Source organism: Seriola aureovittata, chromosome 5 (genome assembly GCF_021018895.1).
Source record: "Seriola aureovittata isolate HTS-2021-v1 ecotype China chromosome 5, ASM2101889v1, whole genome shotgun sequence".
NCBI classification, from domain to species: Eukaryota; Metazoa; Chordata; class Actinopteri; order Carangiformes; family Carangidae; genus Seriola; species Seriola aureovittata.
The window spans coordinates 25,489,033-25,513,941 of NC_079368.1; the positions used below are offsets into that span (position 1 = coordinate 25,489,033).

The 24,909-nt window shown below is 42.7% G+C and overlaps 1 long non-coding RNA gene across 2 annotated transcripts; it reads left to right on the forward strand.

Moving 5' to 3' along the window:
* Positions 1 to 11,173: 11,173 nt before the first annotated feature.
* Positions 11,174 to 19,386, forward strand: LOC130169114 (uncharacterized). Of its 2 annotated transcripts, XR_008827797.1 has the most exons (3): positions 11,174 to 11,430; positions 13,691 to 13,808; positions 19,140 to 19,386. It is a non-coding gene; the product is annotated as an uncharacterized LOC130169114 (long non-coding RNA). The 2 variants fall into 2 exon arrangements; XR_008827796.1 differs by lacking the exon at positions 11,174 to 11,430 and having other exon boundaries at positions 12,680 to 13,808.
* The last annotated feature ends 5,523 nt before the right edge of the window (positions 19,387 to 24,909 follow it).

The following is a 24,909-nucleotide window of genomic DNA, read 5'->3' on the forward strand; positions in this document are numbered from 1 at the left end:
AACATTAGATCTGGACTGACTGACCATGTTCTTGGCAACATATCTTATCTCACTGTGCCTCTAACTCTAACAACAACCTCTGAACACTCACCGACAGATCAAAACAAACAGCAGCTGGCTGCGTGTTCGTGCCCTTTGCCTTTACCGCCAGCAGCAAAGAGGAACAATGAGAGTTGGCAATAAACATAGATCATGCATGATTTTTTCCTTTACAATAACACAGAGCCAGAGTCATGAGCAAAAACACAGAGAACAGTTTAAATTGGAGGCTCTTACACGAACACGGGAGAGCATTTAAAAGTTTGCACGCTGTGTAGCGGTGTGTGCAGCATTTCAATGTGGAATTTCTCCCAGAGGATGATTTGAAAGTGCAATTAGAATTTTGCACAGGGTACAAAAGGAGAGAGATGTTTTTCAAGGACTTTTCAAGGGAGTGATGCAATTGCCCCTCTTCCTTGCACTTGGTTTTTTTTTCACTGCAACATACCATACTTAACCTAGTAACACACTGAGGGTGCATGGCAACAGTGGTACAAGATATCCCGCCTCTTCTCCCACTCTCCTGTGCCTGCACCACCAAAGCATTTGTCTGTATAATTATAAAAACTGATACCTTTGCCTCTAAACACATCCCATGTTTGTGTGCGTGCACTGTCATTGATGAAAAACAAAAACAAGCTCTTTTTGTTTTGCCGGTGTTACTTAATCTGTAGGGATGGAGCGGCAGGCAGAGGGGAGAGAGAGGGGGGGGAAGGGGCTGTGTTCTAAGGCTCGGGCACCAGCCAATCGGAGGGCCGGATTAGCTAGAGGCAGGCATAAACATGAGTTGTTGCTGCTGGTAACAGAAATCTGATTGGTTCTTCGGAGTTCTTGCTCAACGGGATAGGTGTCTCAGTGTGTGGATATTTTGATCACTGTTATGAATGTGTTTATCTGCTGTTATGTTCTATAATAACCTTGTTAGCCCCCCCCCCCTTCTGTTTTCACTTAAAGAGGGGGGATTCCAGCCACTGGGGCCATACCATAGTAGAATTCCTGAACTCAGAGCACTGAATCCTGAACTTTGGTTACCTTTGGTTGGTGGCCTGCAGAGGAAAGGCCATATTGCGATATCTGGGGCACATAAGTAAACACACACAGCAGCACATAAGGCTGAACATCCCGTAAAATGACAAGGGGAAAGATGTGACGCTGGAGGACAGGTCACTGACACTACCGAGCATGATGCACCTGCTGCTGCTTTACTCGCGCTGACGTGGGATTGTTGTTGACTTGCAGCACACCTTTTGGTGACTTAATATAAATATACAGAATGTCACACACCTGACTGTTTTCTCTATTTGAGCTCAGATTTGATGATTCAGTGTCGTAAAGTCACATAAACAACATGTCCACATGACAAATATGCAGAACGCTTAAAGGTAACAGAATAACATGTAATCCTAGAGGTCAGCCTCAGTCTGCCGGCGCACAGTCACACTCTGTTTACCACAGGGTCAGATGGAGCACACAATGCGGCACATGCCGGGTTTGTTTACATGCGGTTGCCTTCCTGAAAGGGGCGGTGCCACACACCCAGCATTCCAATGTTGCTTTGGAAACAGGGCTCCCGCAGCAGCCAATGGGAGAGCAGGGATTATGACATGTGTGTTTGTGTGTGTGAATTAATCAAACTGTGGTATCTATCTGGCAAGCGTGTTGACAGGGGGAGATTTTTTAATCAGCTCACTCAAGGAAGAAAACACACCGGGCAATAATACTAGAATCAAACAAACACACGCTGCTAGGCCAATTAAAAATCAACAGCTTAATCTCCCAGTGAAGGGTTATAAGGAGTGTGTGTGTGTGCACGTGTGTGTGTGTGTGCATCTGCCCTTTGTGTTTCTGTATGTGCCTGTGAATATTACTCTTATTTTTGTTTTTGTTGTTGTGACAGAAACATTTTCATCATTTTCATTCCTTGACCTCATGGCTGTATAGGGGTTGTGTGTGTGTGTGTGTGTGTGTGTGTGTGTGTGTGTGTGTTTGTACCTGGGCATGAGCATCTCACACTAAAAGTAGTGTCCTGAGTGTGTGATTTTGTTGCTTGTGCACATGCAAGTGTACATGTGCTCATGTGTATGTTTTCCTTATACAGCTGTTATTGTTATGACAGAGGCTGATTGCTAGTTTTGGCACCTGTTCTAGGTTCCTTTACCGTCAGAGTCTTGCTGTCTTCCAGTTAACACTCACTTTATCATTGTGAACACACACAAAACACAGCAGCTCTGCTATCTGCAGTTATAAAAATTTGGTAAACTCACACACGCTAGAGCGCAAACAAAATTCGAAAGCTGCATGTGGAGAAAAATCTAAACAAAGACGGCGAAGACACGTGGATGCCACAGTTTTCACACGTGTATTTTGATAATCAGCCATTAATGCAGATGTACATTATTTCTTTTATGGATAATCCATTTTATTATTTGTATTTTGTTTTCTTTTGTATAATAATACAGTGGCTGAAATGAGTAACTGATGTCTTCTTTGTAATTGTTTGACAGTATGATCGCCAAACCAAGGATTGCAAAGAGTGTAAGTGTAAGTGTGGTCTGTGTTTTGTGTGTTGTGTGTGTATGTTTGTGTGTGTGTGTGTGTGTGTGTGTGTGTGTGTTTCGTGTGTGTGTGTGTTGCATGTGAGTGAGTGAGAACCGATATACAGTAGAAGCCATGTGTTAACTGCCACACAGGATGCAGCTGCAGCAAGTAAACAGTAACTTCATAACATTGTGTGTGTGTGTGTGTGTGTGTATAGTATATCTTTATGAGTGTGTGTTTTAATGTTTATTTTCTCATAACAGGGTTTTTCTTTGTCATCTCTGTTTATCCTCTTTTCTCTCAGTCTTAATTTCATGAACAGCTCTTCAGCCGAATGTGCCCTCAGGGCAGGAGAGAGGTAATCTAATCAGTAATCCACAATTTTTTTTTTTTTTGTCGACAGACAAGCCAAGACATTTGCCTAATAACTGGGAAAGGGTTATGGAGAAAATGAGTTACAGTTAATCGCAGCAATATGGATGGGCAAATGTAATACTTGATTGATCTCTTGATAAGGAAAATATCTGTCCACATTATGAGAACTGCCTCTCTGGAGCTGGGGATTCAGTCTCTTGCTTAAGGCCACTTCAGAAACATGAGTGGGGGGTTGACAGCAGGGCTTGAACCCAGGCCCAGCTTTTTCTCTGCATTTGTTAGAGAAAGGTGGAGGACAACTCTAGTCTTTTTCCTCAGACAAACCTCTTCTTCCTCGAGTGGAGTATGAATCTAAACTGGCCCCTTTGTCTCGGTCTAACAGCAGAGTGCCCGACAGACAGTTTGAGAAACAAAGAAAAGGGCTAGCCAACCACAACATCCTCTGCAGACTCCAGAGCTCTACCCAGCAACTACTGTACACTGACACTGAATGATGCTGTTTCTGTTGCAAACAAACACAGGCGTGCATGTGCGCTCACAGACAGGGAGACAGACTGCAGACAAAAGATCTTACTTGGTTTGAGAGTTAAAGAGGATCTATAGGTTTGTCAATTTGCATGAATGAATGTTTGCACGCACGCATGCCTGCATGCAGGGGAAAGGAATTAGGAAGTTCTGCATCTGTTGTTTGTCTTTATTAAATAATTATTTCTTGTATAGTATCATGTGCTTTGTGCAGCCTGTGTGTGTGGGTGGTCACTAGTATAATGCTGATATACGTGAGGGCTCTGTGTGTGAAAGCTTTATCCACAGCCCCGGAGCAAGGCAAACTCTCGCTGACGTCTGACTTGGAAAGTGACAAAGACAGACTTTGTTGCCTTTGTGGGCGAAGCGAAAGAACCCGGCCTTTGAGCGTCCCGCTTTGATTACGTATGTATGCATTTGTGTGTAGGCTGTTGGGTGGGTTTGTATATGAGTGCAAGGGAACTTTAATTCCTACAGCAAATGAGAGGGTATCTCCAGCCTTATCCATGAGGTCACAATGCTAAAATCCACTGACTGATTTATGATGATGATAAGCCCTCTTTCTTTCTTTCCCTCTTTCTTTATTTCTGTCTGTGTTTTTCTCTCTCTTTTCAGTGGCTCCCTTTCACACCATCTCCAACACACTAACAAAACACACAGTGCAGTTTGCAGTTTCACTCTCTCCTGCCTATCCCTGTCGTGGTAAATGTGCCATATGGATCTATGTCTTGTGTGTGTGTGTGTGTGTGTGCGTGTGTGTGTGTGTGTGTGTGTGTGCACGTATGTGCAGTCTGCAGCACAGATCATTCATCCCATACAATTTCAGCCTCCAGCTCTCTATCTTAGCAAAGCCAGACACGAGTTGTCTCTCATTCAAATACAGTCCTCTTTTCTTTTTTTTCTGGCATGGATTCACAAGCAGTGAATGTCTAATCAAACACACATAAATGCACGCACACACACGCACACACAAACACACACACACACACACACACACACACACACACACACACAAGTCCCCGAGGGCTTGTTTCCTTTGATCCGGATCTTACTCAACCATAGACCATACAGCAGGTGTGAGACAGCCGTCAGGTGTGTGTGTGTGCACGAGAGCAAGCGTGTGTATATGTGTCATCATCAGCCATATGGCCTTTTAGTTGCTAACTACACACCTAACCCACCTCATGCACCCACTCAAGCAAATCAGCCTCCATACAAACACGCGCTCGCTTTCACCCTGTCTCCAAAGCAGCTGCAGTATTAAGAAAACACTCTGGCTGGTGAACACACAACCACGGGCAAATCACAGCAATTGCTAGGCTGATACTCCACCAATCAGACGACTGAGGCTGAATGCAATCGGCAACTGAGCCAATCAGGGATAAAGAAAGAGGGATAACCAATAGCAGCAGGAGCCAGAGACTGAAGCGGTTAGAGATAGAGATAAACCAATCAGAACGTGAAGACTGAATCCATTGATGTGTTGTTTTTGAAGCTCCAACTTTTCCTTTAAAGTCAAACATGCAAGATGTGAATGCCCTTACTTTGTAATCCTAACTGTATTAAGACACAGGAAAATCCAAACGTAGACAAGATTTGTTATATTACAGAGCTAATCCTTCCATATTTTTCCAAGGATCCTGAAAAAGTGATAACAGATCAGATCTGTTGCAGATGTTGCAAGATGATGAAATCATAAAAATAGAGCAGAGCAAACAGTGTGTCTCTGTTTTTTTCTGTTTTTGACAGGTCGCATCTTTCTTAAAAAAGTTATTGTATTTCACAACTGTCTATGAACACATGCACTTTTGTTTGTGTGTGTGCGTGTGCGCATCTCTTTATGCTTCTATAAGTGTGTCAGTGTGTTGGTCCCCGGTCACTCTAAACCCTCTGACTTCATGGACAATAAAGCAGAGAGGCGTGTCATTGACACACGTGCTGCCAACTGTTGCTGAGACACAAAGCGAACATAAAAACCACTTTACTGACTGTGAAGGCCCCCCTCCCCATGACCATGGCACACTCCAAAATCATGAGCAACACACACCCCCCTATCCTGACTCCATTGTCCCAAATGAATGAGTTAGGTGTGTGTGTGTGGGTGAGTGAGTGTGTCTGTATGTGAGGACAGCTGGCTCTCTGGCTCCATCAGTAGCAGCTGCCCCAGCTTCAGGCCCTCAGGGTGGAACAGTGCAGATTAGAGGGTGGCTGGGGTGGAGTGTGTGTGTATGTGTGTGTGTGTGTGTGTGTGTGTGTGTGTGTGTTTGTTGTAAAGGGAAGTGTGGCCCTGTCTGGGCTCTTATACTGAATGAATGGAGGACAGGACCTCTCCCCTCCTTTGTCCCACCCCATGTGTCATTTGGTTTTTCATTGCTTCTCCCTTTCTTCTTCTGTTTCTTGAAAACCCACAAAAAAACAAAAAGGGAGTACATTTGTCCTACATCAAAAATTAGGATGCAATGTAATTAGAGGGAAACAAAGAGCTGTGAAAGAAGGGGAGACAGAGAGACGAACAGGAAGAGAGAGAAAGACAGTGAAAGCAGCCAGTGACAGCCAGTCTAAGGGCTAGACAGCGGGATGGAGACAGCGACAGACACAGAGAGTTTTGGGTCCCCACTGGGTGCTGAGTGGGGGCCAGCTATGGTGGCTTAGCGACAGCTGTTATTCCTGCCTATAGGATATCTGAGCCAGGCCCTTTCAAAAATACAAGGCTGTGATGAAGAATAGAGGGGCCACTTTTCTGCAGTGTGTATGTGTGTGTGTGTGCGTGCAGAAGGAAAAGAAAAAAGCTTTTGAAATAGATGGGTGTGGATTTTTGCCAAGACATAAAGAGTGGCACACTTCACCCTAATGTCTGTGCAAATAAAAAGAGCATTCTGGGTGGACTGATAGGTGGGAGGGAGGCAGACAGACTTGCACCACCTAAACAGCCGTTTATAGCCCTGTTTTCATCCATGTTGATTTATTAAGACACAATGGCATCTCCAGGACCGAGCCGCAGTTTGTTGACTCAGAGGAGTCATCCGAGCTCCACAACAGCATGATATTTACACAGCAACGAGTGCAATCGAGACACATGCAAATCTGTTAATCAAAAGCCCCATTCTGCTGTGATCCAGCCTTTACCTCGAACCATCATGAAAAGTACAAAGAACTGAAGGTTAAAAGCCTTGAGTCATGTGTTTGTGAAATCCAGGTAATGGAGATAAATTATGGAAAAAGGATAAATGAGATGAATTCCAACCTGAGAGATAGCATGGCACATTGCAAATAGCTTTTTGAGACATCCCTAATGCAACACTGACCTTCAGAGAAGATTGTGCAAAGTCTGTCTCCGTGCTTTGTTTAACTGTTTTCATCCAATGCTAATGCAAGACCGACTCCCAGCTGATTCTTGGATCTAGATTCTCCTTACACCCTCCGCACTTCTGTCCTCCTCCTCCTCCCATCTTACATCCTCCACATGCACTGCAAACCCACTGACCCCTGTTGCCAAGGCAACACGTCAGTCTGATCCAGAGTGACAGCTTTATTCAGGTTGTCATTGTCTCCTATGACAACCAACGAGCGGTGCTTAATTAGGGTGAGGGATGCCCCAGAAATTAGAATGACGGTTGATTCAATTAAGGGGGCCATTGTCTGCTTTTTGTTTACTACACACATTGTTATTAGCTGTAACGAAAAAAGTCGTTTGTCTCAAAACATAACTTTGCCGGGGAAAAGCAAATAGAGAACAATGCTTCTATTTTTTTGAATTTTGAAAATGTGTTACATGAGGGTATTTGATCCCGCCTGGGTAGTGAGATCAGGATAATGACCGCCTGTGAATAGTTCATTCAGAGGAAGCCAGAGAATGTGTTCAAAGCTATATTAACAGCAGCAACTGCCTGGGGTGTCTGAGCAGATACTGAAAGTCTCCCCACAAGCCAATCAGCTGACAGGAAACTTCAAGCAGGGGAGAAACAAGATGACTGGGCTCAGACACAAGCCTGTATTTAAAGGGAGTGACAGTCTGAAAATCTGAATCTAATTTGGACTTTTCCATCATCTTGATATTATCCTTGTATTTTAGGGGATTACATCTAAAGACTTGAATCCTGTGAATATTATTTTATCTATTGCTATTATGCAGATGTGGGGGACTTGAGTCACAAATTTGAGGACATGAGACTTGCTTGACCAACACTGATAAAAGACTCAACTTGACTTTGACCTGGTATTCATGACTTGAGACCTGACTTAGACCAGAGATAGATGGCTCGAATGGACTTGACTTTTTTTTATTAAATATTTGCACTTTTCTGAATATTGAGAAGTTACGTTTTGCTCTTGAAACATGATTTCTACTTTGATGCCCAGAACCCTGGCAAACTACCGGGACGCGACAGACCAGCAGAGGTTAACGCAGAAGCAGCTACTATGGGGGAGGGTTAGTCCAAAAATATCAAAATTTGGATTGGGGGGAGAAAAGAAAACATGGCACAATGCAGGTTCCACATAGAAATATATAGTAATAGTAATAACAAGAATGGCACTCAGGAAAGCGCTAAAACAATTCCTGACTCTGTCCCTTTAACCACATCTGCACCAGAATTGAATGGGTTCTTCCTTGGCACATGATCCATCCCTCCACGAGGTTTGGTGCTAATGGGTTCCGTACTTTTTGGTAATCGTACTGAAAGATAAACAGACACGGGTGAAAACACATACTCCATTGTGGAGGTAAAAAATTATATTAAAAAATAATAATTGTATCAGTGGGTGGCTTACTTGATTCTCACAACAGTAACTTGGGACCTGCGTGATACTTTAAGGTTAAGACTATATTTGTACATGTGTGATGAGCTATGTCTACAAATCAGTCAACTGTTTACCATTAACTTCAGTTCTAGAACAGTTTGGATCGAAAGCAACACCTGGGATGCAATGCTCTTATTATTTTGTTAACAGCTGCATCCACTACAGGTAATCCTCAGAAAACACATCGGTAAATAGAGGTTAATTCCACCCTCAGCTCTCAGGAAGCTTTGTGGGGACTTCTGTGTATTTGGCAGATATAAACGGAAACTAGGTAATTACAAAGTAAACAGGATGCAGCATGTGTTAATGTGTTTATTTGGAGCTGACTTTAAAAGCAAGGAAGTCCACCATTTACAACAAGAGGAAAGAAAATATAGATGTTTTGATATGACAGCTTCGGTTCAGCAATTGGACAAGGAATGAAAAGTTACAGAATGAGTGTGTGCTGGGGCTGCACCATATCAAATCAAAGGCAGAGCTAAAGTATACCAAGTAAAAATGTACATTTTTACCCATATAACAGTAAAATTTTGCAACTTGTCATGCCCTCTAACATGTTAAGCCTTTTTTTTTATCCTTAAACATCCTCCGATAACCCAGTGAAACATCCTCCTTTATTTTAAGGACAAAAATGTTGACAGCCAGGAACGTCATTAATCGCCTTCTTGACAATCAATCACTAAATGACAGATAATCATAAAACACATAAAGCACTGACAAACCTTTGCTAGCTTAGACTACAAGTATATTTCCATCAGCATACTGATGAAAACCATGCAGCCACCAGTAATGCCCCTAATTACCACAGACTGGTTATTAACAAGCAGAAAGAAAGTGTGCCAGCTGATTGTGATGACCTTTAACACAGAGGAACTTGGACACATGGCCTGGCTTTCCTGACACATTCCACTGTTTGTTTCCACTACAATCTGTAGACTGGGTTCTAAGATGACAGACTGGTTGGGAAAAATACTGAAAACTAAAAGGATACATGTACACGCACACACACACACACACACACACACACACACACACACACACACACACACCTGTTCATGTCAAATAAAGTACACGCTTCTGCTGTTGTGTATGTAAACATACACATATGGATGTCTTGCATGTGCCTAAACACAAACAGAATAGACTTTCAGGAGTGTCTCTGTCATTCTACTTCCCTATCTTCACTGTTTGCACTTACAACAACACAGGTCGCTGCATGGCTGATAACAATCTGTCTACCTTGCTATCTAACTTGGTACCTGCATCTACCTGTCGAGGACCCTCACTGCCGACCCATCATCAGCCTACCTGTCTGCAACTCCCAAAGCCCTGATTTAACCACAAGACCACATCCCTATATTTACAGCAACAGAGCGGGTAATTGCAGTTGGAGGGAGAACCTGTCTTTCCTGTACAGACCACTCGGACCACCATCATCTCTTTGTGTACATGGTTGTGTGCTAACTGGCTGATCTAATCTGCATGATTCAACTGTCGAACATGCTGAGGACGTAATGCACGACCTCCTGGGCGGAGAAGCACTTCCCATGATGCTATGAGACTGTCAGTGTAAAGGTGTGTATGAGCTTGTTGGAGCACTTGAACACGCAATAGACATTTTTGCTGACAGCTTGATTTACTGTTGAAAATGCTGAGCACTTACAGATGGCATTATTATGGCACTGAAGAAATAGATGCATATTGTCATCATGGCGACCAACTTATTAAAACACACACACACACATGATGATAAAATTCATACTTGTTTATTTAATCCTTCCTCATAGCCCTTCTGTGTCTTCATGTTATGCGTTTGTGTTGCACCCCCAACAAAATCTCACTAATCCTGAAAAACCTGCAACAAAACCGCACACTTTTTATTTATTTTAATTGGTTCAGCTGTTTTCTTAAACTTGCAGGCATCACAAAAGGAGGAGTAGACACACAGCGCAGAGAAAAAAACACGTTCACGCACACATGCACACAGAGATGCACGAACACCAAGTTGACACGCTAGCAAGTTTACAGTGGCTCGAGGCAGCAATTAAGTCTTGTAATAAAAACTCTTTTACCGTAAGATTACTGCAACAGAGACAGGTGCATGTCCCTGTGTGTGTGTGTGTGTCTGTGTGTGTGTGTGTGTGAGTGTGTGTCATGGGTGTATGAATGTTTGGTGCAAACACTGGACAGAAGACCCAGCTGTGCATATACTGAAGCCTGCGTTAAAATCAAAACAGTGCTAAATTTTATATACACTGTGTAAATAAGGAGAGAGCTGGACAGTGGTTCCATCCGCTAACTCACGTTAGAGCTGTAAAAATGAAGGTCATACTACAAACTACTGTAAGTCAATAGCCTGAGAAATATTGACAACGAGAACTGCTTCATCCACCTTCTGAGTGCTGGTTTAACAAGATTGATCACTCAATAGACATGCGTGTACACGATAGGCGTGTGCTTACATGTGCATGGAAAGGCATCGTTTTGCTGACAACATGGACACAAATTTTATTGATTTCGTCATGAAATGAAATGAATGTAGCAAGCAGCAATCACATCTGACACATCTGCACAACAACATCTGATGGAAAACAAAACACTGCATGAAGTTCTCTGGAAAGATGAATATACTTTTTGCATGACAGAACAGCTTTGCTTTTTTTTTTTTTTAAATAGAATTTGAGTAAAATTACTCTGCTTGTGCACTTGCTCTTAGCATGTGTGCACCACAGTGCACATGCACATGTTACTGCATTAGAGGATTCAACACCATCTCCTTAACCCCAAGAGCTGGCTTACTGCAGCTCAGGTATGTGTTTTGTTTTCTCTGCCATATCTAAGAAACACTCAGTATTTCTCAGATAGGGTGCAGGTTTAGGTGTGAAACTGAGCTCCGCATTGGCACACTCTCACACCCAAGTAACAGTACACTCAACCTATCCACGCCAGAGCCCGAGCCCCGTGGCGGAAACTGAGACACAGGACAGCAAAGGTGAAAGATCAGCCTCACACTCCCCTGTGACATGAGGCTGTCCGGGAGGCGCCCTAATCCTCAACCCAACCCAGGGGCGATTCCAGTGGTCTTCACCCTTCAGATGGGTTAATGACCACTGCTTCAGGGAAAGAAGTCGAGTATTGAAGAGAAAAGAGAAGGTGAGATGTTAAATACCTGTGTGAAATTTGGTCTTTCGCAGAAAAGGGAGAAAGCAGTGAATGCTGAGGACTGTGTTTGTGTGTGTGTGTACGTGTGTGTGCGTGTGTGTGTGCGTGCGCGTGTGTGTGTTTGAAGCAGATGCTTGGAAAGGCAGCGTGAGTTCCAGAGAGATCAGAGAAGAGGCTGGAAAGTCCAAGCTGACTCACCGTGCTGTCACCTTCACAAAATACAGAGAGCGGCACAACAGAGAGAAAGGGAAAGAGAAAGAGAAAGACTGACAGGAAGGTAGAAAGACAGGAAAGGAGCTGCGAGCACGTTCTCTGTCAGTTCAGCTGAGGTATTATTAGCTGTGTTCATGTTTGCTGCCAGCTTTCACCATTCTGCCTCTGGGAGCAGCCACACGGCTAGTGCCCTTTTTTTTCTCTTTTTCTTTTCTCTTCTTTTTTTTTCTTTTTTTCTGTTAAGCAGAAGTGTGTAAGATGTTTGAGAGCTTTGAAGTTTGAAAGACAGAGAGAAAAAAAGGATCTTAAGACGAGCAAGTCCTTTGATCATATGTCAGGGAGTTTTGGTCTTTGTTAAAGAGATGAGTGAGTTAAAATAATGTTAGTGATCTAGTGTCATCTAAATCCAGACCGGTAGCATACAGTGCTTTTGTCTGAACACAGCTCCGTTATTGAATCATTTTTGGATATAGATTAGTTGATGCATTTGAGCTTTGGAAGATCCTCTCTGAGTGAAAAGATAACAAAGAGATAGAGAGTAATCCTTTATCAAATGATACATTTACTGGAGGATTAATCACATTAGAAGGGCAGATAAGCTTAACCTCCCTAAATACCCTCCCAATGCACAAAGCAAAATAATCTTGAGTCACTGTTGGTGGAACATCATCACACATTAAGGGCCTCCTTTGAGAAGCAGAAAGTTTAAGACGCAGCATATTATTTCATGATTTCTTTTTTTTCTGTGTTGCACCGGCTTTAATCTTAAACACTTAATGCCCGAGTATAAACATGTTAAAAGCAGACAACTCACTGAAGTGGGATTTTTATTGCTGCTGGCTAATGCGAAGTCACTTTGATGTGATCGTCAGCGGCAAAAACCTAGAACTCAAACACTGTCTAATATGAGCCAGACATCCCCCTTCTCAGCAGAGCAGAACTTACCTACATCCTGTTCTCCACCACTGGCCAGCTCTGTGAAGAGGGAGAGAGAGGGAGAGTCGGGGGTGATGGATTACAGGTTTTATGGTGTAAAAGTCAACTTCTTTCCAAAACTTTCTTTTAAGAACCTGAAAGCTATAGCTCTGATCCAGGACCATCACACTGTACATTACAATCTGACTCACCCAGTCATCTCAGGCATTCATTGCTCATTACATTCCTTAATGGAAGAGTATTGACAATATGCACTCAGAGTTCTTAACAACCCATTAGGATTCAAAATGTCAGTGTGAGATCAGCGTTAAGTAACAAATACTTCACTTTCTCTGATGGAGCTCACATGATTCACATTAAAGTCAACACAAACAATACAAAAGTTTTAACATCCATGACAATTTGTTTCTCGCTCACTGACTTGAGAGCTGCTGACCGGCATTGTGCTCCGTGCTGCCCCTGGCGGTTTGGAAGCTATACTGCTGGGAGAGAGTCCATGGCTGAAGAAAGACGCTGAAGACCATCACTGAACAGAAACAGGGTTTACCTACAATCTCCACAACCTGTTATCACGTGAGGTTCTACACTTACCTTACATGATGACAACTGAGCTGTCTCCATGACAACGGACCAAACTCCTAATGAAGATGAGATGTGGTCAAAAGCTCCAGAAAAAAAAAACAGCAGTAAAGTGGTTCTTGAGTTGAGATGATGTAGTCCAACGAAACTGAGTGTTTCTGTTCAGAGACACTGTGGAGAACAGCCTCGGGCCTTTTTCGTTATGTGAGGCCAGACATTGACCTGGATTTCACATTGGGATCTTATTTGAAAAAAACATAATTATTTACAATACTTTAAAATCCATTATATAAAAGGAGGGGATATTGAGGGTGAAGGGAGCAACGGGGGCGAATGCAGGCCCGGCAAGAGAAGTTGAATATGGGTTAAGGACCTCTTGGGCAGCATCTCTTGAACAAAGGTTAAACAGCGTGACCACAAGGCAGGCAGAGGGCCTGCTCAAGAGTGAAGCTTGTGTGAGACAGAACTGCATCAAAACGTCCCAAATTGTCCCAGTCACCTGCATTTCCCTCCTCACTCGCAGGCAATGCCTGTTTGAAGTGGCTGCCAGACCAGACCATAAACTGTGCTGAGGGAGAGGAGGGCAGGGGAAGTAGAGTCCAGCTGAGTATATATCAGTGAAGCCTACAACCAGCTGCAGAGTGAGTAATCTGCTGACAAAAAGGGGTCGGAAGTCCTCGGTCGGAAGAATATTCACACTCACAGTCTCTCTGCAGCTAATCCTACCTCCTCATATAAACTTTATATGCCCCCTAACAAATACAGTCTAAGTAGCCTAACCGTGCATGCCCTCCCACACAGCATAATTAAACTGAGGAAGTAGAGGTGGTAAGAGTTAAGTGGAGGTGAATGCAATGTTAATGCTCCTGAGAAAAAAATCTCCAGTGCAACAGTGTTGTGCTCATTCCTGTAAATAGAGGCGAACTTGCTGCCCGGCAGCGGCCCGACCAGGATACTGTTACTTTCTTAGTAGTAGTACTCAGTGTCTCTTGCTTTCCAAGTAGCACTCCCTGTCTCTCTCCTCTCCGGTGGAACGAAAGAAACAACATGTTCCTGTCAAATAAAAACGCTGTAAGTTCAGTTGTTGTTCAGTTCTTTTTTTATTATTATTATTATTATTTTACTGTTTGCACAGTTATTTACTGTTGAGTTGTTTTGCTGACAGAGGTCCAACTAATCCACTCAGCGGTGTGAAAACTCTCCTCACTTTCTGCGCTCTTTGGAAGAAAACAAACCTTTCTCAGACAGATACAATAAACCGAGATAAACTGTCCAATCTGTAATTCAGAACAAAATCTTCTGACTGCATAAGCGGAGAATTTCTTTCCAGGAAACCCCAAAGTACGCCTCTGAATCATAACTGCGAGAGCGTCTCTGCAGTGAGTCTGGCACTTCAAAGAGGTGAAAGAGCAGGAGATCTCAGCGAGCCAAGTCCAGGCTTTTCCTTCACTTCTCTCTTTAATTTAACTTTAATTCAAATGCACGATGCAAATAAGGTCTGTACGTACAGTGTAATTCAAAACATTATCAAGCAGTCACATTAAACAGTACTTTCTCTTAACAGTAGTTATCTCCATCGTCATGCTACCCCCCCACCCCCCACCTCTGTCCTCCTCAACCACATCCATCAGCTCACTAAACCCTCTGTGCAGGGCCTCTAGGGGACCTACTGTGTGGCAGCAGTCAGTGGTAAAGTTTCATAAACACAGACACACACTTGGGGTGACAGATCTCCCCTTTACTCATTCTCCCTTTCCCTGACATGTCCAGACACATGTGGCTAATCACCAGAAATGGATCGCGGGATAACTGAATGGTTGAATAGCCAAAGTATATGAATGGAGTTTTAAGTTTAAGATCTAAGAGGGGTACTTTTACAGTCTCTCTCCCTCCCTTTTTTTTTTCCTTTTTTTCCCTGCTTATCATGTCTTACGAGCCACAGCAGCTGCCCCACGCGCATAAAATCTTCAAATCCACACTGGACAGGTAGTGCCACATGTGTGGAATTAAAAGCCTCTTGGAGAGCCCAGTCTCGGGTTACCAGCTGCACGCGACAGCTGCCTGAAAAAGGATCTGGTTTCTGGTGGGTTTTGTACAGTTGGTGATAGATGTGCAGCAAAAAGCAGGAATTGTTAACCCCCTCCACAGGCCTCCTAGTGAGTAAAGGACAGTTTGACTGTCAGGGACAGGAGGAGCATTATCTAACCCCAATGAACTCAATAACTTGCTCTTCAGAGGGAAAGAAATGTTGATAATGATACTGTAATGTTTGTGCTTTATAGTATCATGTTAAGATGAAAAAGTACAAAACACTGCAATATAATTGTGGTGTATTTTTCTAAATGATTTATATTATTATGTCTTGCAATAGGCCTCTGTGTATTTTAACCTTTCAAATTGCTTAAAGAAACTTTCTAAGCTTGGAAAAAGAGGATATCCTCAATCAGAGGATAGGATATGTTTTTTTTTTAAATGCTGTAGTGAATATGAGTGGTCCCTCTAATGCCAATAACACACCAGGCCTTCACTATGCTGCAGTCATTCTCATCTGATATGAACACAATACACACACACACACACACACACAGCTTAATCTCCTCTCCTCACAGACCAAGAGTCTGCACAGACTGTGAGTGCCTGGCCTTTTCTCTAACAACAAGGCAGCCCTAAGACACATGGAGAATGGGCTCTTGTCTAAGAATACGGTGCTGGTTATGAGATAATGGCTGATTCATATGGGGAGATGATGAGCTGTGAGGGTTTATGCAAGGAGAAGTCAGAAGTGTGATGTTGTCTCTGACTGCTGTACTGTACTACCTATCTCTGTATGCTCTGTATCTCCTGTTTCGGGGAGATTACAGATACTAGGCAGGAGAAGATGTCATGATGTCATGTTTCCGCGTCCATTTCCACTTATGAATTGGATATTATTCTTTCAGATTTATCTGAGGGTTGTATATCGCCAAAGGAAGAGCAAATCCCTGTCTTCCGGATGGTCTCTTAGATAAAGAGTGATATACAACAGCACTTATACTGTTGAGACACACGTAGGCTTGTGTATTGTATGAAAAGGAACCTCTGAAGATTTGTAGAGAAATTCCTTTTGGCTTTAGAATCCGAGGAAGCTACAAAGTGAATGTTATGAAACGCTCTTCATCGGCTTGCCTGCTGATGATGTAATGTTCAAAATATATGCGTAGTGGGAGATCCTTCATTCCACTGTAGTATTTACAAAGCACTTACATATAAAGTATGTTTGCTATACTTTTATATATTGTGCCTGAAAGTGAGCCACTGTGGCCACAAGAAAAATGAAATCTAAATCCTAACCAAGTAGTTTTTGTTCCTAAACCATAGCGTTGTCACATTATAGAAAATAAAAAAAATAAAATTCCCTACAGGGCCAGAAAGCATTTCCCCCATAGATCCCTCAGTTTGATGAACTTTGGCACGTGAGTTTGCGCCACTGATGGAGACAGAGAACCAGCAACAGTAAGAAACAGAGACGGTTATGACACGGCAGGTAATACAACTCAGAAGCAAACCAATATTTGCTCGGTAGGCAAAAAAATGTTGTTGGAATGAATGGGTACCAATAAAGGCTACTGCAGCAAGCATATTGAATGAAGTTCTTATATTGTACATTTTAACTTTTTATAATATATTTAATTTAATTTTTCTTTTTTTTTTTATTTCTTTCAAAAGCTACAATATCTCACTTTAAGGTTGAAGGTTGTCTCAAAAAAAGCAGCAAGCCCAAGATCGTTGCAGTCACGATATTGAGAAGCTACACGTGTGACTATAATTTGAAGCGACACAGTCACAAGAATGTCAGATGGTATGCTCAGAAACCAGTGTGGCACTTGTGTGTGGTTTGAGGCGGTGAGTTTGACGTAGACAGTGTGTCGATGTGGATGTATGGGCGCATCTTTCAACAGATTATACCTAAAGAGCGTGTGGCCCAAACGCTTCCATATCGTGTAAGAGAAGCTTAACCTTGTAGAGATTGCAGGGAAACAGTGATGGACAAGTTCTTTCTTCTAGCTGCAACACAGGAAAGCACACAGAATAACTGTGCGTAGAGAACATACAGCACAGCAAGCTACCAATTATGGTGAATTATGTCCATAGAGTCTGCTACAACCCTTACATAAAGTCAATTTGTCACACTGAAACACCATAAACCTGCTTTGTGTGGGCACTGGAGCAGGGTTGTCTTGTTTTCACGCCATCTAATCATCTACTGACTTGCAATATGCAAAATGAACTAACTGCTGGAATAAGATGCACCAGCACCAGAGCTCCTGTGGCCACAACATCACCGCAGTGTACACGTTTTCTCGGTGCCTGTTCGCAGCGTACCATTTGACTGTGTGATCCGAGGTTGTGTAACTTAATGGGAGCACGGGGACACATCATGCTGCTTGTTTGGCAGGGCGCTCAGCCTCTGTCTGCGTATGCTCGCATATAGCGGCTCAGAAAGGAAACCTGAACTGTCACATGGCATCTGCACAGGGCAACACAGCTCTGTTGTTGCACGTAACAACTCCCCTGATGTGTGTATTCTTACGGAGGAATGAAAGAGGGAGAAACGAAGAGTTGGTCGAAGCGGAGTTTACGTACACATGTTTAGTGCTTCTTTGTAGTTAAGTCTAATATAGCTACAACTGTAACCACCCATAGTCTAAGCATTGATTTGGTACTAGTTACTGGTTCAGCAACCTTCTAGAAAGAGAGAAAAATCCCTGTGCTGTTGCTGCTGACTCTCCTGTCTGCAGCATGTGCAGAAAAAATCCCCTGCTGATGAATATCTGCATCAGCTGTTCACAGAATGAGTTGTTATTTTTATCTCACATTGTGTGTACTCACCAGAATATACATACAGTATGTTAATTAATTATTGTATTGCCTTAGGATTAGAATTTCATTTATGTGTTAAATATTGCATATCACACTGGAGACATAGATACACAATGAATCTTTTGTTGTCTTGGCTGAGCGTGGCAGTCATACTTCACATTAACACATCAAATTCCATCTGACTGCTCTGTTCTCAAATGTCAAGACAATAATGCATATTGATCAAGCTCATTAGGAATTATTAGGCGCAGTGGAGACACGGTCTTCACAAATGGACGATAAAGAACTGCATGCTTGTCTGCCCAAGTCCCACTGTATGTGCAGTTCATGCACTTTATTTTTTGTGTCATCCACATTGCAACACTCCCTCTCGAATACTTAGAAATAACATCTTTTCAAATGCCATCATCACAGGGCAAGCAAACATTGTTCCTCACATTGTTAGAAAAGTGTCAATGACTTTCAAAATAAGCCTCTGTACACCATTTATGTTTTCTATATTAGGTGCACCTCGTTCAGCCTGAGGCCCTTTGTGCTTGTTGGCTTGTTTGCTTGCTTGATTGTGAGATTTTTTTTTTTTTTGCCTTTGCGATAGGCCTGGAAACAGAATGTGGGGCAAAACCATATGTCTCCAAGCAAATAGTTCTACAGATCCAGGCCAACAATTGTCCCCATCCTGTCATAAGCAGAGCCACAGATAAATGAGCAGCAACCACACGACCTGACCGTGTCCATGCTGTACTTTAGTTTTTCGGCATATTTCTAACAGAGGGGTTGAACAAAATATATAGATTACAGAAAACTATTTAAATTCCTGTTGAAAACATTTTACAATCACGTTTACAAGACTAATTACTAAAAGGTGCATGGTTTGGCTTGCATGGTGTAATAATGTAGGTGTACTGGTGGTTGAGAGCATGTCGCTTTTTCAAACTAACTTGTATTGTTGGTCTAGTCATTCAGAAAATCACAACTGCATGCTGAACTCAGCTGTGGAATCTCAAATGTATTTGCAAAAGCATGCCTGTTGCCAGTAAAAATCCTGATTCATAAACACCTGCTCAAAAAGTACCAGTGATTTATTTCTATTGCTCTGTTTTGTTGTTCTACAGGCATAGGAAGAGCAGAGTGAATCTGATCTGACGGATCTGTGAATAAGATGGGATTTCTTAACATAGAAGTCCAAAGGGAACAAATGGGAACATGTACATGTGAAATTCCAGTGACTCATCAGCACCCGAAATACCGTGTCTATTTTTGAACACCTGGCTATGAATAAAGACAGTGTGTTGTTTCTTGATATTTCCTGTGATTCGAGAGGAAACAAATGTGTATAATAAAAGAAAAGCTTGCTTTAGAGCAGTTATTTTTCCTTCTTGACCAGAATGAGACATGGTTATGTATGTATTTATGTCTCTTTGGGGATTTTGAAGGTATGGATGATGTGATATTAGCTTGATTATTGGATGTTAAATGAAAATTTACCTTATGCATCACTGAGGGGTTTTTGAAAAGGTTGATAGACTATATTCATTATAGCTACTATAAACTTTGAAGATCGTCTTAACCAACTATCATCTACAAACTAAAACTTGTGCCATCAAAATGATTTACTTTAATCTTTTCTTTTTTTTTCTTACACTGACTCTAAGCAGCTTTTATTGACATTTTCGCAGCAAAATCCACGTGTTTGAAATATCATTTTTTCCTGACCTCTATGAGTTTATCTCACCATGTCTATAGCCGTATGTAAACAGGAAGTGGATAATAACATGACTAACAACATCCCCATCTGACATGTTCAGATTTAATATAAAATTTAAAGAAGACATCATCGGTTTTTTGAAATACCTCCCACTGCCCTCCTCTTCTCCTTTTATTGTGACCTGCCCACTTCACGCTGCCTCATCTTGCTGTCATACCCCTGAACCACACAGGACAGCTCAGCCTCTCAGCACAGTGACGATCACTGTCTAGCACCACCTGAATAACATGACTCTCATATACTCAAATTAGTCTTGTGGTCCCACATGACAGTGTGACGGGGTAGCTATGACAGCACTGCAAATAACGATGTGATATACTGTTTATGTCACAGCCTGCTATGCCCCTGCCTCACTCTCCACTCTGCCGCACCTCCTAATCAGCCTCACTGTCCTCACCTGTTGCCCCCAGGTGCACTCTATCTCCAATCAGGCCAGTAGGCTATATATGCATCCCCGGTTCACTCGCTCTTTGCCAGATTGTTCTTAGTATCATGCAAGACTTTCCAGCGTTCATCCCCGGACTGACTTCCCTGTATCGACTCTGACTCGTCCCTGACCCGGTAAACGCCTCAGCCTTCTGTCCCCGACCACGAGTTCTGCCTGTGCACTTCTTGGTCCCCGTCTGCCTGCCCCTGTGGCTGTTTGGCGCTCTCCAGCTCCGACGTTGCAACGTGAGTGCTTCCCTGCTGGTTTCCTGATCCTTTGTTTGACTCCGATTATCCGCCTGCCTGCTCCTTCCTGGTTCGTCTGCCCGCCCCGCTGACCGCTCACCTGGTTCCGATCCTCCTGCACCGACTACGACTACGTCTCCACCCTGTTCCCTAACGGTACCGTTGCCTTCCCACCAACTCGTCCCTGCGTGTGTCAGCCGCCCCAACCCGCTCCACTCACCTGCTCCGCAACACGGCATCTCCAGCCCCGGCCCCGGACACCTTCCTCCATCCCCAATAACCACCTGTGTGCAATATCTCTGCTGGTTCATTAATAAAAAGGCATTACCAACTATTCCCCTGGCTGGTTGAGCTGCAATTGGGTCCTACCACACCCCGTTACAGTTTAAACTAATATTATTGGATTATGCAATTTTTATAAAATCTTCTTTAAAAGGCCTTTTGTTTACTGCAGAGCTTTAGAAGCATAAAGGAGGAGAGGGAGTAAGAAGAGGGTGACTGTAGGAACCATGAAAGCAAATGAAATCTGTATGTGTGGGGGATATTATTACTCATTCTTGTGGGGGGGGGGTTACCCTGTTACCCCCTCTAAAGATTAAACTGTGAACAAGACCCACTTCTTGCTCTGGACTTCCTCCAGACAGCCTTGCAATCGGAGCAGTTCTGGGCCCAGTGTATCTGTTCTCTGACGTAGAAAGGGCTGCAATGCTGATCAAGGCCTTCACCAGCTGATTATCCAGAGGACACAGCCAACCCCTCTGTGGGGCCCACACAGGGACACCGAGTCCAGCAGCGTGGGGAAAGTGTGCGCGATAAAGCCACACACACACTCCGATGCATCATTAGCAGACACACACACAAACAAATACACAAGCACAGACGCGCACACAGAGCGGGATTTGCCTCTGGCCTTCAGTGGGGGTGTTCCCTCTACAGATGTGTTTGATGTTCTCTGTTGCCTTTTGTTGCATCAGCACAAGGCCGTCTTTGTGTGCCTGGTGCACAGTGCTGCATAGTACCAGCAAAGTCTGGACTGAACCATCAGCGGTTTCTCTAGACCATGGACCTACTGTATGTAGGGCAATGTAATCTGTGCCATGAGGAGATTACTGTAGGTGAGTTCAGGACACAGACACTGATTATGTCACCTGTGCTGCGTACAGTCAGACTTCCTGTGATCACACCAGCTCATGAGTCTTTGGGTGTTTACTTAAATATCCTGCAAAAACAAACATGTATGCATTAAACATGTCCATGCAGAGTCATGAATAGAAATAGACATCTTAGAAGTGTATAATGTGTGATTTTTTTTTTTTTTTTTTTTAAATATAATAATAATAATATTTCTTTTTCTTGAGATAAGCCTAAACCTTAAAGACACCTTCCAATGAAAGCTTTAACCTTGTTAACATGTACATATTTGGATTCTTTTTTCAATATATGATACATATCATGAGTGAAATAAATAAAGTGCCATGACTGAGTATTTCCACCTTGGAATCAATGACGGTCTCAAAAACACAGATTCAGACACTCAAGGCTTCATACATCAAAAACTTAAGGAACCAATCCCGTCAACTTGCAGGAGTTTGTATTAGCATGACTAACGCCGTGTAGGCTACTGCCATTCACAAGCTAACAAGCTATCACACAGCATAAACAAATAAAAGATGCTAACTTTGACACGTCTGCTGGTTGCCAATTTTGGTGCACAAAAGACTCAACTGACTTTGGATTTGATTTGACTGAGGGGTCGCTCAAACATGTGGCTGAATCTCTCTGATGTTTCCTCTAAACTCTATTTCCTCTATTTAACTTTTTTTGGACATTGATAGCCCTTTCCCCCCCGTTCCCAGTCTTAATGCTAAAATAGGTGGTATTGATCTTACCATAACCGTCTCATTAACGTTAAGCTTTAAAAAGTTCAGATTCACTTTGCTATTTTAACTGTAAATAATGTAGATCAAATTTCACAGTTCAACAGATGCAGAGTTTAATAAAGTTATTTATTTGATGGTATTTGGTGATTGGTTGGCAGTTGCCAACAAGACTTTTTTTCAGCATTGTCATGAGATTATTTAATTCATTAATGGTTAAATGTAAAACAATAACTAAAGTATATTTTGACAGCCTGATGCCACAACACACTTCAGAGTAAACACCGTGTAACGCCACACATGGTTATTATTGTGCTTTCTTTTTTTTTCAAATACAATGGACTTGTGTCATAATCCTCCTGCACTGCTCTGCATAGTCAAACAATCCTTTAATTAATTCAGCCTCTAAAAGCCCACAGTGTAACCATGTGGATGTCAACAACACAACTGCCACATCAAAGGCCACATGTTAGAATACAGTACATCCCTGAAAACAAAAACAGAGCAATGCATCCAGATACACATGTTTACATATTAACACATACGCAATCCCAGAGGATCAGTGCTCTTTAAAATCCCCCTGGGATGTTTTTCACAGCAAGAGCCAGCGCCTGACCGGCCCCACTGAGGATTTATGTGTGCATGCATGTCAATTTGTGTGTGTGTGTGTGTGTGTGTGTTTGTGTGTTTATGTGTATAAGAGAGTTCGGAAAAGACAGTGAAGTGTGTGTTTGGAGGTGTTCGTTTTACCATCCATGAATATGAGTGAGGAGGAGATCATAATGTTCGATGCTGGTTGCAGATGATGTGAGCCTGTTTTTCTCTTTCTGTCAGTCCTGTAGAGGTGTTTGTCTTTCTTCTATATTTATATATAACATATATATAACAGTGCCTTTTTGTTTCCTTTGTCTTCATTATTAAACTCAGTAAACTAATCTTACCCTGCACTTACAGCACCTCTGCTGCCCACTCATACTCATGCATCATTCAAGTTTCTATGAAGCGCTCCTCAAACACGTTCATAACACCTCATCTGTTTTTACTCCAATTGTCTGCCTCCTCTTCTCAGCAGTTATCTCTAATCGCCCCAATTTATTCCATTTCTGTTTCACACCTGCTATTTTTCACTTCCTTTCCTCCTCTTTCTCATCATTTCTTTCTTATTGCTATCATTTTTTTCTTCCACACCCACTCCCTTCTCATCATAATCAATCTCTCTTTGTATCCTTTAACCAGGAATATGGTAGTAATATAAAGCAGAAGGAATTAAAGCATTTACTAATCTGACACTGAGGGATTACAATCCCTACTCTTTGTGGGGGGAGCCACCATTTATAAATAAGCATATGGAAGCATCAGATCATGTCATGGTAAAATCCAGAGACAGAACAAAGGGATTGCTTTTGTTTGTTCTTGTCTTTTTGCCCCCCCCCCCCCCCCCCCCCCCCCCCACACACACACACACACAATAACAACATTTAGGAAAATCAGCTACTTGAGGAATCACATCACAGTGGTACCAGTGTCTTTGCATTCAAGAGATGTTGTTTTATCCCTCAGCTTTTCTTTTGTCTTAAGTCGCCCTGGGTTGAAATGAGGTTGGGTTGTAATACCGGCTGAACTTCCCCATTGTTTTTTTAAAATTGTAATCTCTCGTTGAACCTAAGAGAAAGAGATAATGAATGTATGGAGATTAACACAACACATGCAGTGGCTTAAAGTTGACGATGCCTGCCAACCATAAACCTGCAGGCAAGTGAGCCCGAGGTTGTCTCTGTTTGGTTTTAATTGTTACTGGGAACCGCGACACACAATCTGCGGTAATTTCAAGAGCAAATAGACAAATAGAGACATTGTCAGAGACATGGTATTATCTGTACTGTCAGCACTGCAGCCGAATGTCTGTACTGTTCAGCTACAGTATCTGATGCAGGTCTGATCTTGGCCTTCAAAACCTTTGAATGGAAATCTTCAAAAGCACAAATGACACGAAGCCAACACGCGTTCATTTGAAGCACAGAGGGAGTGCACTCAACCTTGGTGAAATGCTGATCTAATGGGCTTTTTGGGTGGTTTGATGTTTAGCTGCAGGTTTTCCCAACATCACACACTTGTGTCTGCAGCTGTTGCTGTAAGCATTTAGTGCGCACCAAAAGAGAAGGCCTCATGGGGATTCCCTCAGTGCGCTCTGTCCCTCTCTCGCACTCTCTCTCTCTCTCTCTGGGCATGTGTGCAGTGTAAAATGAATGGAATCAGTGGTATGTGTCCTCAACCCAAAAGCCTGACGTCTGCAGTGCAGAGTTTAGCATAACATTCCTGTGGAGACTCCTCCATAATCAAACAGCTCATGGGGTGGAGTGAGAGAAGCAGCTTGTCCACTGAACAGAGCATAATAAACACTGCAGGGCTTTGAAACATATCTAATTAATGTGGTCGCATTTTCAGATTCACATTTAGGCCGAGACTTTCTTACACAGTAACAGCTGTGTAACAGACTGAATAAAGTGGCAGGACAGAAACTGTTGGGAGTTTGTGCATGTGTGTGTGTGTGTGTGTGTGTCATCATTA